Consider the following 14,047-nt stretch of genomic DNA (forward strand, 5'->3'; position numbering starts at 1 on the left):
AATTAAACTGTAATAATTGGAGACATTTATTCATACAAACATAAAAGGAAATAAATGAATAAATAAAAATGTAAAAGAATGCAATCATTATTGGCGTACAGTAATGCACGTCGTATTGGCAATACAAAATAGGGGATTATAAATTTCGTTTTTATATGTGTTTTTTTAAGTATTTGGATTGCACATTATACTTCTATATATGTATATATAAAGTGTTTCCTAGGCAATATAGAAAGTAATAATGAATGATATTAAGATAGGGACATATGCCTGTGGAGAAAGGGAATGATTAATTAATTGAATGCACATGGACCAACTAATGGAATGGTTATTTAATAAGGAGGAGTTAGAGGAGAAAGTTCATGACACTGAGGAAGCCGCCGATATCTGCGAATAGGCGGAGAAACGCGTCCGTCAGCATCTCCGGTCACAGTACACTGCAGACCGAGTTCATCAGCCGGCCAGCTGAGCACAGTTCCTGTGGAGGTGAGAAACTCTCACAATCACCCGCTCACGGACTCCGGATAAGGCCGAGGGTGGTGTATACCGGCCGGGAGGAATAAGAGAGCATACCGTGGATACAAGCGGACACCTGTTCAACTCCAACCAAAGGCACTTGCGGAATATCAGCCAGGAGGAGCATTCTAATCATTGCGCTTGAACAGAGGCATCTTTACGGTACTTTTATTCTCTATATATACATTGTGGCACAGTGACCATATATGCACCAGCTTTCTTTCATGAACTGCAATTAACATCTTTAACAAACCAACAACAGGATTGCCAAATTCATTGCTAATATACGTACTCCATTAATCTGGGATATATGGACATAAGCATGGTTTAATATTGTTACAAAGGCACACGTCTATCATCTGCCTGAGTATAATAGTAACAAAATATCTGAAGATAAGAAGATTCTCAGGTTGATACACTATGTGCATGTAAATACTTGTCTTAATACAGACATACCATAAATTAGAGTCATCGTACTCATAATATGCAGATGAAAGGTTATGTCTAGAATATTATTATTGATTGTATTGTAATATTTTATGTTTTTTTTTGTGTATTGCCGGCCGGCATTGAATACATATAATGTGCTTTTAGTAAAAATTGATAACTAATGAAAAATAAAATCCACATCAGATGTGAATAGCGCTTTCTCATTTTTTTGGTCTTCCTGTTTCAATTTCAGGGGCGAAATACCAAATTGCCCCGGAGAGAGCTGCTCACACACCTGTTTAATCATAGCGCCAGGAATTTTCTCTTGTACAACCACAAAGGCCTTTGTACCCGTACGTCGCGCGTGCACATTGCGGGGCATGCGCATAAATGCAGTTTTTTCACCTGATCGCTGCGCTGTGAAAATCGTCAGCGAGCGATCAACTCGGAATGACCCCCATTGTTCTTTCAGCTGCTACTTGCATTGGACTATCCCATCATTCATGTATTTTACAGATAACATTGTCACATATCTTCTGATACAAATCACCCCTATTCTCCAGTAATACTCTAACTGATCTTCAACCTTTTTTAACTCGCGGCACACCAAACAATATTTTTAAATTGGCAAGGCACACCATCAGTTTCCCACGGAAAAAAAACACACACATTGGCCCTCAGTAAAAAAAAAAAAAAAAAAAATCCACACATACATACAGAAAAAACAATCACATTGCTTCCCACATAAATCATATTGCTCCCTACATAAATCCTATTGCTCTCCACAAAAATCATCACATTGCTCCCCACATAAATCCTATTGCTTCCTACATGAATTAGTCACATTGTTCCCCCCATAAATCCTTTTCATCCCCACAGGAGAAATAAAATAACAAATATTAGCCCCTTCCTGTCAGCTGTCCTCCTCCCTGTCTCTTAGTGGTGGGGGTTGTTCATAGTGGAGTGCTGCGAATACTGAGCAGTGGGCAGTCGGGCAGGTGTGGATGTGGGTGGGCAGGGAAAGTTGTGGATGTGGGCAGGAACTGGAAGATGTGTATGCAGGCGGGTGAGCTGGCCGGGTGGTGAGATGACGCGGCCGTGACTTATGATTTCACACCGCCACGTCTTCAAGGCATCGGTCACACCCGGGTCACGACTGTTCCTCTAAGAAGAGCCTGGGCCACAGTTCGCTCTGAAGGTGCAGGCAGTGAGCGACTCCGCAGCACACCTTGTAACTGGTCGCGGCACACTAGTGTGTCACGGCACACTGGTTGAAAAAGACTGCTCTAGTGTAATAAGTTTTGCACTACATACTTACCAACTTGACCTGTTAATAGTGATAGAAGAATTCTGATTTTACTGCTTATGTTATGACTGCAATATCCGGGTTTAAATTAACGGTAACAAAAAAATACTTTATTATGACCAGCACATTAGTTCAGCTGGGACAGGGGTATGTAAATAAGCAGCACAGGCACAGTGAGGAGAAGTCAGGTTGGCTGACAATGACATAGGGGTCGATTCAATTCACTGACAGTTGAATAGCGCCGGAAGTTAGCTCCCGTCGCTATTCAATACAGCGACAATTGACCCTCAATTGTCGGGAATTCTTCTCTCACCCCCCCGGGGGATGAGAGAAGAAATCCGACAAAAGTGCTGCCGAGAGGCTGATTCTGTCGGGAATCAGCATCGCGCCGGGGAGTTAAGTCAGAGAATGCCCGTTCTCCCGACAATTCAACCTGTTAAGTCCGGGAGAACGGGCCTTCGCCGACTTAACTTGAGCTGAATTGAATAGCAACAGGAGCTAACTCCCGGCACTATTCAACTGTCAGTGAATTGAATCGTCCCCATAGATGTAGCAAGGAAGGCCAGCAGCTGCAGTACTGTCTGTGTCTGGAGCCATACATGACATGAGGGAGTATGGCTTCTATGTATGCCACCACACACCTCTGCAGTACATCACTGTCCGCAACGGCGCAGAGCCATCCTCTTGCCTGGCTATGATAGGGGGGTAGCACTACGATGTCGGGGGTCCGCGGCCACTGGATAGCTGCTGTAGATGAGGGTAGGGGAGCAGGGACTTGATCATGGGATCGGCGCTGCTGCTCTGCCGCTGCCTTGCATGCACACTTTGACAGGTGCAGCAGCAGCAGTTGATACTGGATATCAGTGGAGCGGGGAGAGCGCCTCTGTAGCATGGTGCCTCCCTGAGCGCATTCATTGTGCCAGCTCTGTCGGTGGGTCTTGGGAAGTGAGCAGGGCAGGTCCGCCGGGCTGAAAGCCGTTCATCTTTCAGCCATCATCGCTCGTGGCCGTACACAGTGATGGATGATGGATGAAAAATGAAACATTATCTCCAAACATGCTGGTAAAACCAGCCGACGGGCCACCTCGCTGGTGATGATGCGGGAGCTAGCCCATACACACTGGCAGACTTTGACCTCAAAATCGTTCAAAGTGACCAAAATGAACGATGTTCAGGCCAAAGTCACCTAGTGTATATGGACCTTTAGAGTGCCAGGGCTCCACTCCAATTATACATGTCTATACCTTATATGCTCCTGTGTCCCCTAGTGCCGACCTGGGCAAAGTACGGCCCGCAGGCCACATACGGTCCTTTGTCAATCCCTGTCCGGCCCTCACCTGCCTGCACCATAGATTTATCATTAATGCATGGGTGGGGTATTGTGCGCCGCCCAGGACGTGAGCTACTGTGCTAAGCCCAGGAATTGAGCAGATCGAGCCAGCCTGAGGATCAGGATCTGAGGCCACTGGGGTATTGTGATCCGCCCAGGTCGCAGCCGCCCAGCGGACCCCGCCCTAGACGTCCCGCAGCTGTCACGTCCTCAGCTCCCGTGAGCAGATAAAGCCAGCCTGAGGATCAGGGTTATTGTGCCCAGGACGTGAGCGCCACTAGGGTATTGTGCTCAGCCACAAGAACTGAGGCCACCCCAGACGGGAAGCGTATTTATTAGCGCCTATTTATTAAATACTGTCCCCCAAAAAATGTGGGCTCACATTAAAAATAGAAAAGTTGATTCCGAATGCCGCGTTTTCAACAAGGCATGGACTGCTAAATATTTATTTACAGAAATCAAGGGTAAAACCCTGTGCTTAGTTTGTGGTACACAAGTCGCTATGTTTAAAGATTACAATCTGAATCGCCACTACGTGACCAAACACGAGGATAAATATAAGAACTTATCTGACCAAGAGCATGCAAAGGAGTCGGGGGCTTTGCTAGCCAAGCTGCAAACTCAACGAACACTTTTTACAAAACTTAGCGCATCCAGAGATACAGCTGCCAAGACAAGTTATGTCATATCTTATAAAATAGCTAGAAAAAGTAAACCATTTTCTGACGGATAGTTTATTAAGGAGTGTTTGGTGGACTCTGCTGCGCTAATATGCCCAGAGAAAAAGGGCGCATTTGAGAACATCCCCCTCTCACGGCGCACTGTAACGAGAAGGGTTGAGGACAACGCAGGAAATCTGGAGTTTCAGCTGAAGAACCGAGCAGTTAACTTTGACTGTTTTACCCTGGCTCTGGATGAGAGCTGCGATGTACGTGACACTGCCAAGCTACTCATCTTCTTACGGGGGATTACTGCAGACTTCAAAATAACGGAGGAGCTGCCAGCCATGCAGTCAATGAAAGGGACAACAACAGGGAGTGATTTATTAACAGAGGTAAATGCATGTTTGGACAAGTTGGGACTGAAATGGGACAAACTTGTAGGCGTGACAACAGATGGTTGTCCAAATCTGATGGGGAAAAATGTTGGTCTTTTGAAGAGAATGCAGGATAAAGTGTCAGAAATGAACCCTGAGCAGAAATTAACATTTTTGCATTGTATTATACATCAGGAAGTGTTGTGTAAGTCAGTATTAAAAATGAACCATGTTGTTGATGTTGTAACTAAAACAGTTAACTTCATCAGAGCAAGAGCACTGAATCACAGACAGTTTGTTGCACTTTGGATGAAATTGAGACTGAACATCGTGACATCAGCTACCACACATCTGCCAGGTGGCTCAGCTTGGGAAAAGTGCTGAAAGTTTTCTGGGACCTGAGAGAGGAGATCTTGGAGTTCTGTGTGAAGAAGGGAAATGACATCCCTCAGCTTTCAGATGCAGACTGGCTGGTAGACCTTGGTTTTGCTGTAGATGTGACTGCTCAGATGAATGAACTGAATGTCAAACTGCAATGCAAGGGCCTTTTTGTGCATGAAATGTACAGCTCAGTGAAGGCTTTCATGAGAAAGTTGCAGCTTCTCTCAAACCAAATTGGGGACAATATTCTCACTCACATGCCAACACTAAAGGAAGCCACACCATCAGCTGATCACCTCCACAGGTACACATCCATGTTAGAAGCACTGCATGGTGAGTTTTCAAGGCGATTTCAAGACTTCAAAACACTTGAGAGTGAAATGAACATGGTTTCTTCTCCCTTCACCTGCAGTGTGGATAATGCACCCAGTGATGTTCATATGGAACTCATTGACTTGCAGTCTGACACACTTCTGGCAGAGCACTTTAGGTCAGTCCCACTGCTTGAGTTTTACTCTTCACTCAAAGAGGAGAACTTTCCACACATGAGGAGACATGCTCTGAGGATTCTAGTCCTCTTTGGATCTACCTACACATGTGAACAGACATTCTCAGTGATGAAGTTCAACAAACACAGATCCTCTATCACTGATGATCACCTCTCAGCTATCCTTCGCATAGCCACCTCAGACATTCAGACAGATTTCAGTGCACTTGTTCAAGCCCAAGACAGACTGGATTTTTCTCACTGAACAAGTAACTGAACTGATAACATCAAAGGCATTTATTGCTTTTTGTCTAAAGTTGATCAGTTGCTTATCTTTAACATACCGCAAACACCTCTTTAGTATTTGTCAAGATTAACAAGTTAAAAATAAAATGAAACAGTGATGTAATGCTTGTTTTTGTTTTAAAGTAAACTGTTTATTACTTTTAGCCTCTTTTGCATATTTTCCTCTTTGACCTACACCACAATTCATAAATTAAGTTCAAGTTATCATTGGTTCGGCCCTTCAACACAGTTCAGATTTTTCATTTGGCCCCCTATAGAAATGAATTGCCCACCCCTGCCCTAGTGGATGAAGGATAGATAGATAGATAGATAGATAGATAGATAGATAGATAGATAGATAGATAGATGTACGGCACTCAGAAACTGTTATGAATTAAACTCACAGACGCAATATGCTGTATATCAACGTTTCAATCCTCACAGGGATTTTCGTCAGGAAGAATAACAAAACAAAGAAACATAAATACCTATAAAGCCCTGAGAACCCACATGAAAACATCAGGATTGGCTGCAGCCTCCGGCGCGGGAACGTCAGTCCAGAGGCAAGTCGCAGTAACATAACGTTAACGCTTACCTAAGTGCTGCACGTCAAACAATAAAATAATTACCATGGCAACAATCAAAGCACAAAATCTATATACTCATAAAGTTACAACAACAAACAAACAATATAAATACTCCGAGCCGATCATGCAGCTCACCACAATGAACATATTAATATATTACATCCAAGTGTAGGAGTGACAGAGATAAGGAATATCATACATTATATGGCACTGTCACTCCTACACTTGGTTGTAATGGGGGAAGGGGGGGGGGGGGGGGGGGGGGGTTTAGTAAATATTAAAATAAACAGCACAAGTGCTGAAGATCCGCAAGAGCCTCAGACAGGATGAGCAGACACATTATGTAACCACACTGACACTGGGCTACACTGCCTGTGGGCCCCATCGCTGTGTGCCCTGGTGCCAATTTGGTAATCCCCCAAACAGCAGCACTAATCCCTAGCAGCCAGTGGAAGACAAGCCATGCACTGCAACACACAGCAGCCAGGGGGCGCAGTACAGCTGTGCCAGGTCACTTGCCCCGCTGCTATGGGAACACGGAGCAGCCACTTACCCCTAGCAGCCTGCTGCCATCTGCCGACAACACAGCCAGCTTACCCTCAGCGTCACATGACCTGCCCGGTTCCGGGGGGCTGAGGTGGGCGTGCACGTGATGCCTTGATGCGTGATCTCGCGTGGAGGGGAAGGGTTAAGGCGCAGCCTCGCGAGATCTCGGTGCGCGGCTGCTGGCACTTGGGTTGGTTGGCATTGAGTCGTGTATAGTACTGTCAGGGTGATGGAGGCTGCCAATCACTGTCAGAGAAGGGGAGGGAGTCAGTGGCTGGGTGAGGCCTGGGCTGGGGGTTGGTTCTATATCGGAGGGGCTGAAGGGACCTTGTGACGTATTGAGGGGAGGAGCTACGTCACCAGGGGGAGGAGCTACGGGCGAACAGGGTACCCGAAAAGTACGCTCGCCACGCTTCGGGCACGGTTGCTCGCTCCGCTCCGCTTCGCTCACCACCTAATTACTAAAGGTAATGGTGGCGTGGATAGTAGAGGAACTATCCCGCTGGCCTAGCTCCTCCCCCTTGCGTCGTAACTCCTCCCCCTTACGGAAAAGGTCCCTTAGCCCACTTGATTCTAGCATCTACCCTGGGGGGTTGTGTGTGTATGCTGTGGAACTGGAAGCATTGCTTATTACTATGCACAAAACTAAGTTGTTATTTAATTTTTAAGCCAGGCTATTTGGGAATACATGTAATGCATGGGTCTTCAACCTTTGGCCCTCCAGCTGTTGTGGAACTTCATATCCCAGCATGTCCTGCCCAGTTTTAGCATGCCTTAATAGAAAAACTGTGGCAGGGCATGCTGGGATGTGCAGTTGCACAGCAGCTGGAGGACCGAAGGCTGAAGACCCATGAGTAATGGGTGCTTTTTCTATATGTGGAATTACTTCAGGACACACTGATTTTGCAGCACATACACTACAGTTCCCGATACTTCCAGGATGCTCTCGAATTCTTGCGTAGTCTTATGGCCTTGATGGAGAGCACCCTACCTCATCCGGTATCCGGTCTTTAGGGCGACAGTTATTAGGTCGACCACTATTGTTCGATGTGGTCAGTAGGTCGACACATGGAAAGATCAACATGAGTTTTCACAATTTCTTCCATTTTTTTTACTTTTTCATAGTTTACAAAGACACCTTGTCGAAAAAACTCATGTCGCCATTTTCCATGTCGACCTAATGACTGTGTTGACCTATTTCAGGTGTCAACCTAGTCACTTTCGACCAATAGTGGTCGAGCTAATGACTATCAACCAGGGACGTGCAGTCAGGGGAGGCAGTGCCTCCTCTGTCATCATTAATGATTAAATAATACAAAGAAGATACTTATGACACATATTATGTGTCATAAGTATCTTCTTTAGCCTTTACTGTATTTTTATAATTTTTACCTTATTTAAAAATGCTTTTAAGGTATGTCAGAGGCACCGCTCTCGGTGCCTCCCGCTATCTGTGAGAAAGGACCGGAAGCGGGGGGCGGGGCCAAGCATTGGGCGGTGAAAGCCCATTAAAAAAAGAAGCAAAAGTGGCACTTACTGGAAGTGCCGCTTTGACAGGGGCGTGCTTTCAGCCCATATGAGAGCACGCCCCTGTCACTAATACACTGCTCCCGAGTCCCTGCCTACAAGCTCCAGCAGCCAGCTCACCCCCTCCCCTCTACTTCTCTACCGGTGTCCGCTCCACCCCTCTCCCCACGCAGGTGCGCACCTCCCCGGCTGATGACGCTGACCTCACCGGCCCTGCTGCCGGCTCACCTCTCCGCTGCCGCCGGTCCCCGCAAGTACTGACGGTAAGGACCCGCTGACCTCACCGGCCCTGCTGCCGGTTCACCTCTCCGCTGCCGCCGGTCCCCGAAAGTTGTGACAGTAAGGACCCGAGAGGCTGAGCTGAGGCGGGGGCATGGTGCGGGGCGCAGGGCAGAGCCAGGTGTGCTGAGAGGAGGGAGAGCTGCTGCCGGGATCCTATCTTCTAGGGATGCCTGGGGAGTCACACGCGCACGCAGGAGGGGGCAAGTAGGAGGCGCTGTCACTCTCTGTATATGTTGGGGAATGGGACAGGCTGCGAGTGCCGTGGTGGTACTGTGCAGTCTGCCTATGAGGGGTGGGGGTGGGGTGGGTATGATCTTGGTGCTTGGTGCCTACACTGTGTGGGGGAAGGGGGTATGATCTTGGCGCCTGCACTGTGTGTGTGGGGGGGGGGGGGGATGATCTTGGTGCCTGCACTGTGAGGGTGGGTTATGATCTTGGTGCCTGCTCTGTGGGGGGGTGGGGTATGATCCCGATGCCTGCACTGTCTGGAAGGGGGGGGGGGGGGGGGGGGGTGCTGCTGGTGACAGTGATCTTAGTGCCTGAACTGTCTGGAGGGGGTGGGTGGGTGGGGGTGATCTTGATATCTTTGCTTTCTATGGAGGGGTGGGGGTGCTGCTGGTGGGTGGGTGGGTGTGTGTGTGTGTTCTTGGTGCCTGACCTGTCTGGAAGGGGGTGGGACTCACGGCAATGTGTTTGGGGCAGACTATAGCTTGTTACATGCCAATTATGCATCTTTCTCTGACGTCCTAGTGGATGCTGGGACTCCGTCAGGACCATGGGGAATAGCGGCTCCGCAGGAGACAGGGCACAAAATTTAAAAGTTTGACCACTAGGTGGTGTGTACTGGCTCCTCCCTCTATGACCCTCCTCCAAGCCTCAGTTAGGTTTTTGTGCCCGTCCGAGCAGGGTGCAATCTAGGTGGCTCTCCTAAAGAGCTGCTTAGAAAAAGTTTGTTAGGTTTTTTATTTTCAGTGAGTCCTGCTGGCAACAGGCTCACTGCAACGAGGGACTTAGGGGAGAAGAAGTGAACTCACCTGCGTGCAGGATGGATTTGCTTCTTAGGCTACTGGACACTAGCTCCAGAGGGACGATCACAGGTACAGCCTGGATGGGTCACCGGAGCCGCGCCGCCGACCCCCTTGCAGATGCCGAATAGAGAAGAGGTCCAGAAACCGGCGGCAGAAGACGTCTCAGTCTTCATGAGGTAGCGCACAGCACTGCAGCTGTGCGCCATTGCTCTCCGCACACTTCACACCAGCGGTCACTGAGGGTGCAGGGCGCTGGGGGGGGCGCCCTGGGCAGCAATGTAATATACCTATTCTGGCTAAAATATATCACATATAGCCCCTGGGGCTATATGGATGTATTTAACCCCTGCCAGGTTCCAAAAAAAACCGGGAGAAGAAGCCCGCCGAGAAGGGGGCGGGGCCTATTCTCCTCAGCACACAGCGCCATTTTCCTGCCCAGCTCCGCTGCGAGGAAGGCTCCCAGGACTCTCCCCTGCACTGCACTACAGAAACAGGGTAAAAACAGAGAGGGGGGGCACTTATTGGCGATTTTTATAATATTTGAGCTGCTATAAAGGGAACACACTTATTATGGTTGTCCCTATATATATTTATAGCGCTTGGGTGTGTGCTGGCAAACTCTCCCTCTGTCTCCCCAAAGGGCTAGTGGGGTCCTGTCTTCTATCAGAGCATTCCCTGTGTGTCTGCTGTGTGTCGGTACGTGTGTGTCGACATGTATGAGGACGATGTTGGCGTGGAGGCGGAGCAATTGCCTGTAATGGTGATGTCACCCCCTAGGGAGTCGACACCAGAATGGATGGCTTTGTTTATGGAATTACGGGATAGTGTCAGCACGCTACAAAAGTCGGTTGACGACATGAGACAGCCGGCAAACCAGTTAGTACCTGTCCAGGCGTCTCAGACACCGTCAGGGGCTGTAAAACGCCCTTTACCTCAGTCGGTCGACACAGACCCAGACACTGACACTGAATCCAGTGTCGACGGTGAAGAAACAAACGTATTTTCCAGTAGGGCCACACGTTATATGATCACGGCAATGAAGGAGGCTTTGCATATCTCTGATACTGCAAGTACCACAAAAAGGGGTATTATGTGGGGTGTGAAAAAACTACCGATAGTTTTTCCTGAATCAGAGGAACTGAATGAAGTGTGTGATGAAGCGTGGGTTACCCCAGATAGAAAACTGCTAATTTCAAAGAAGTTATTGGCATTATACCCTTTCCCGCCAGAGGTTAGGGCGCGCTGGGAAACACCTCCTAGGGTGGATAAGGCGCTCACACGCTTATCAAAACAAGTGGCGTTACCGTCTCCTGATACGGCCGCCCTCAAGGATCCAGCTGATAGGAGGCTGGAGAATACATTAAAAAGTATATACACACATACGGGTGTTATACTGAGACCAGCAATCGCCTCAGCCTGGATGTGCAGTGCTGGCGTGGCTTGGTCGGAGTCACTGTCTGAAAATATTGATACCCTGGATAGGGACAGTATTTTACTGACTATAGAGCAGTTAAAGGATGCATTTCTTTATATGCGAGATGCACAGAGAGATATTTGCACTCTGGCATCAAGAGTAAGTGCGATGTCCATATCTGCCAGAAGAAGTTTATGGACGCGCCAGTGGTCAGGTGATGCGGATTCCAAACGGCTTCTACAAAGGCGTCAGCATGACGCTGGGACCTTACAAGCAGACTCAGGGGCGGTGGGGGGTCGCCTCAAACATTTCAGCGCACAGTGGGCTCACTCGCAGGTGGACCCCTGGATCCTGCAGGTAGTATCTCAGGGTTACAGGTTGGAATTCGAGAAGTCCCCTCCTCGCCGTTTCCTAAAGTCTGCTTTGCCAACGTCTCCCTCCGACAGGGCGACGGTATTGGAGGCCATTCACAAGCTGTATTCTCAGCAGGTGATAGTCAAGGTACCCCTCCTACAACAGGGACAGGGGTATTACTCCACGCTATTTGTGGTACCGAAGCCGGACGGCTCGGTAAGACCGATTCTAAATCTAAAATCTCTGAACCTGTACATACAAAAATTCAAGTTCAAGATGGAGTCACTCAGAGCAGTGATAGCGAATCTGGAAGAAGGGGATTTTATGGTGTCCTTGGACATCAAGGATGCTTACCTTCATGTTCCAATTTGTCCTTCACACCAAGGGTACCTCAGGTTCGTGGTCCAAAACTGTCATTATCAGTTTCAGACGCTGCCGTTTGGATTGTCCACGGCACCCCGGGTCTTTACCAAGGTAATGGCCGAAATGATGATCCTTCTTCGAAGAGAAGGTGTCTTAATTATCCCTTACTTGGACGATCTCCTGATAAGGGCAAGATCCAGAGAACAGCTGGAGGTCGGAGTAGCACTAACCCAAGTAGTGCTCCAACAACACGGGTGGATTCTGAATTTTCCAAAATCCCAACTGATCCCGACGACACGTCTGTTGTTCCTAGGGATGATTCTGGACACTGTTCAGAAAAAGGTATTTCTTCCGGAGGAGAAAGCCAGGGAGTTATCCGATCTAGTCAGGAACCTCCTAAAACCAGGAAAAGTATCTGTGCATCAATGCACAAGAGTCCTGGGAAAAATGGTAGCTTCTTACGAAGCGATTCCATTCGGCAGATTCCATGCACGAACTTTTCAGTGGGATCTGCTGGACAAATGGTCCGGATCGCATCTGCAGATGCATCAGCGGATAAAATTGTCCACAAGGACAAGAGTGTCTCTGCTATGGTGGTTGCAGAGTGCTCATCTGTTAGAGGGCCGCAGATTTGGCATACAGAACTGGGTCCTAGTGACCACGGATGCCAGCCTGAGAGGCTGGGGAGCGGTCACACAGGGAAGAAACTTCCAGGGCGTGTGGTCAAGCCTGGAGACGTCTCTTCACATAAATATACTGGAGCTAAGAGCAATCTACAATGCTCTAAGCCTGGAAAAACCTCTGCTTCAGGGTCAGCCGGTGTTGATTCAGTCGGACAACATCACGGCAGTCGCCCACGTAAACAGACAGGGCGGCACAAGAAGCAGGAGGGCAATGGCAGAAGCTGCAAGGATTCTCCGCTGGGCAGAAAATCATGTGTTAGCACTGTCAGCTGTGTTCATGCCGGGAGTGGACAACTGGGAAGCAGACTTCCTCAGCAGACACGATCTGCACCCGGGAGAGTGGGGACTTCATCCAGAAGTCTTCCACATGATTGTGGTCCATTGGGAAAGACCAATGGTGGACATGATGGCGTCCCGCCTCAACAAAAAACTGGACAGGTATTGCGCCAGGTCAAGAGACCCTCAGGCAATAGCTGTAGACGCTCTGGTAACACCATGGGTGTACCAGTCAGTGTATGTGTTTCCTCCTCTGCCTCTCATACCAAAAGTACTGAGAATTATACGGCAAAGGGGAGTAAGAACGATACTCGTGGCTCCGGATTGGCCAAGAAGAACTTGGTACCCGGAACTTCAGGAGATGCTCACGGAAGATCCGTGGCCTCTACCTCTAAGACGGGACCTGCTTCAGCAGGGACCGTGTCTATTCCAAGACTTACCGCGGCTGCGTTTGACGGCATGGCGGTTGAACGCCGAATCCTAAGGGAAAAAGGCATTCCGGAAGAGGTCATCCCTACCCTGGTAAAAGCCAGGAAGGAGGTGACTGCACAACATTATCACCGCATTTGGAGAAAATATGTTGCGTGGTGTGAGGCCAGGAAGGCCCCGACGGAGGAATTTCAACTGGGTCGATTCCTACATTTCCTGCAAACAGGATTGTCTATGGGCCTCAAATTAGGGTCCATTAAGGTTCAAATTTCGGCCCTGTCGATTTTCTTCCAGAAAGAATTGGCTTCAGTTCCTGAAGTCCAGACTTTTGTAAAAGGAGTACTACATATACAGCCCCCGGTTGTGCCCCCAGTGGCACCGTGGGACCTTAATGTAGTTTTGGATTTTCTCAAATCCCATTGGTTTGAGCCACTCAAATCGGTGGATTTGAAATATCTTACATGGAAAGTAACCATGCTACTGGCCCTGGCTTCAGCCAGGAGAGTGTCAGAATTGGCGGCTTTATCGTATAAAAGCCCATATCTGATTTTCCATTCGGACAGGGCAGAACTGCGGACGCGTCCTCACTTTCTGCCTAAGGTGGTTTCAGCGTTTCACCTGAACCAGCCTATTGTGGTGCCTGCGGCTACTAGCGATTTGGAGGATTCCAAGTTGCTGGACGTTGTCAGAGCATTGAAAATATATATTTCAAGGACGGCTGGAGTCAGAAAATCTGACTCGCTGTTTATACTGTATGCACCCAACAAGCTGGGTGCTCCTGCTTCTAA

At 48.4% G+C, this 14,047-nt stretch overlaps 1 protein-coding gene and 1 long non-coding RNA gene across 9 annotated transcripts in view; one reads left to right on the forward strand and one right to left on the reverse strand.

Annotated features, from left to right (window-relative positions):
- The window catches only part of DDHD2 (DDHD domain containing 2), a 252,721-nt gene extending 245,547 nt beyond the window's left edge, over positions 1–7,174 (reverse strand). The window contains exon 1 of one of the 4 annotated variants that reach the window (XM_063931530.1): positions 6,955–7,174. The gene's annotated coding sequence lies outside the window, so the exon portion shown is untranslated. Of the gene's footprint in view, positions 1–6,910 lie in introns of all 4 variants that reach the window. The other 3 variants (XM_063931529.1, XM_063931532.1, XM_063931531.1) reach the window with 3 other exon arrangements.
- Positions 7,059–14,047, forward strand: part of LOC134936484 (uncharacterized) — a 90,286-nt gene continuing 83,297 nt past the window's right edge. The window contains exon 1 of one of the 5 annotated variants that reach the window (XR_010180500.1): positions 7,059–7,093. This is a non-coding gene — a long non-coding RNA (uncharacterized LOC134936484). The other 4 variants (XR_010180499.1, XR_010180498.1, XR_010180502.1 and 1 more) reach the window with 4 other exon arrangements.

Source organism: Pseudophryne corroboree, chromosome 6 (genome assembly GCF_028390025.1).
Source record: "Pseudophryne corroboree isolate aPseCor3 chromosome 6, aPseCor3.hap2, whole genome shotgun sequence".
Lineage (NCBI taxonomy): Eukaryota > Metazoa > Chordata > Amphibia > Anura > Myobatrachidae > Pseudophryne > Pseudophryne corroboree.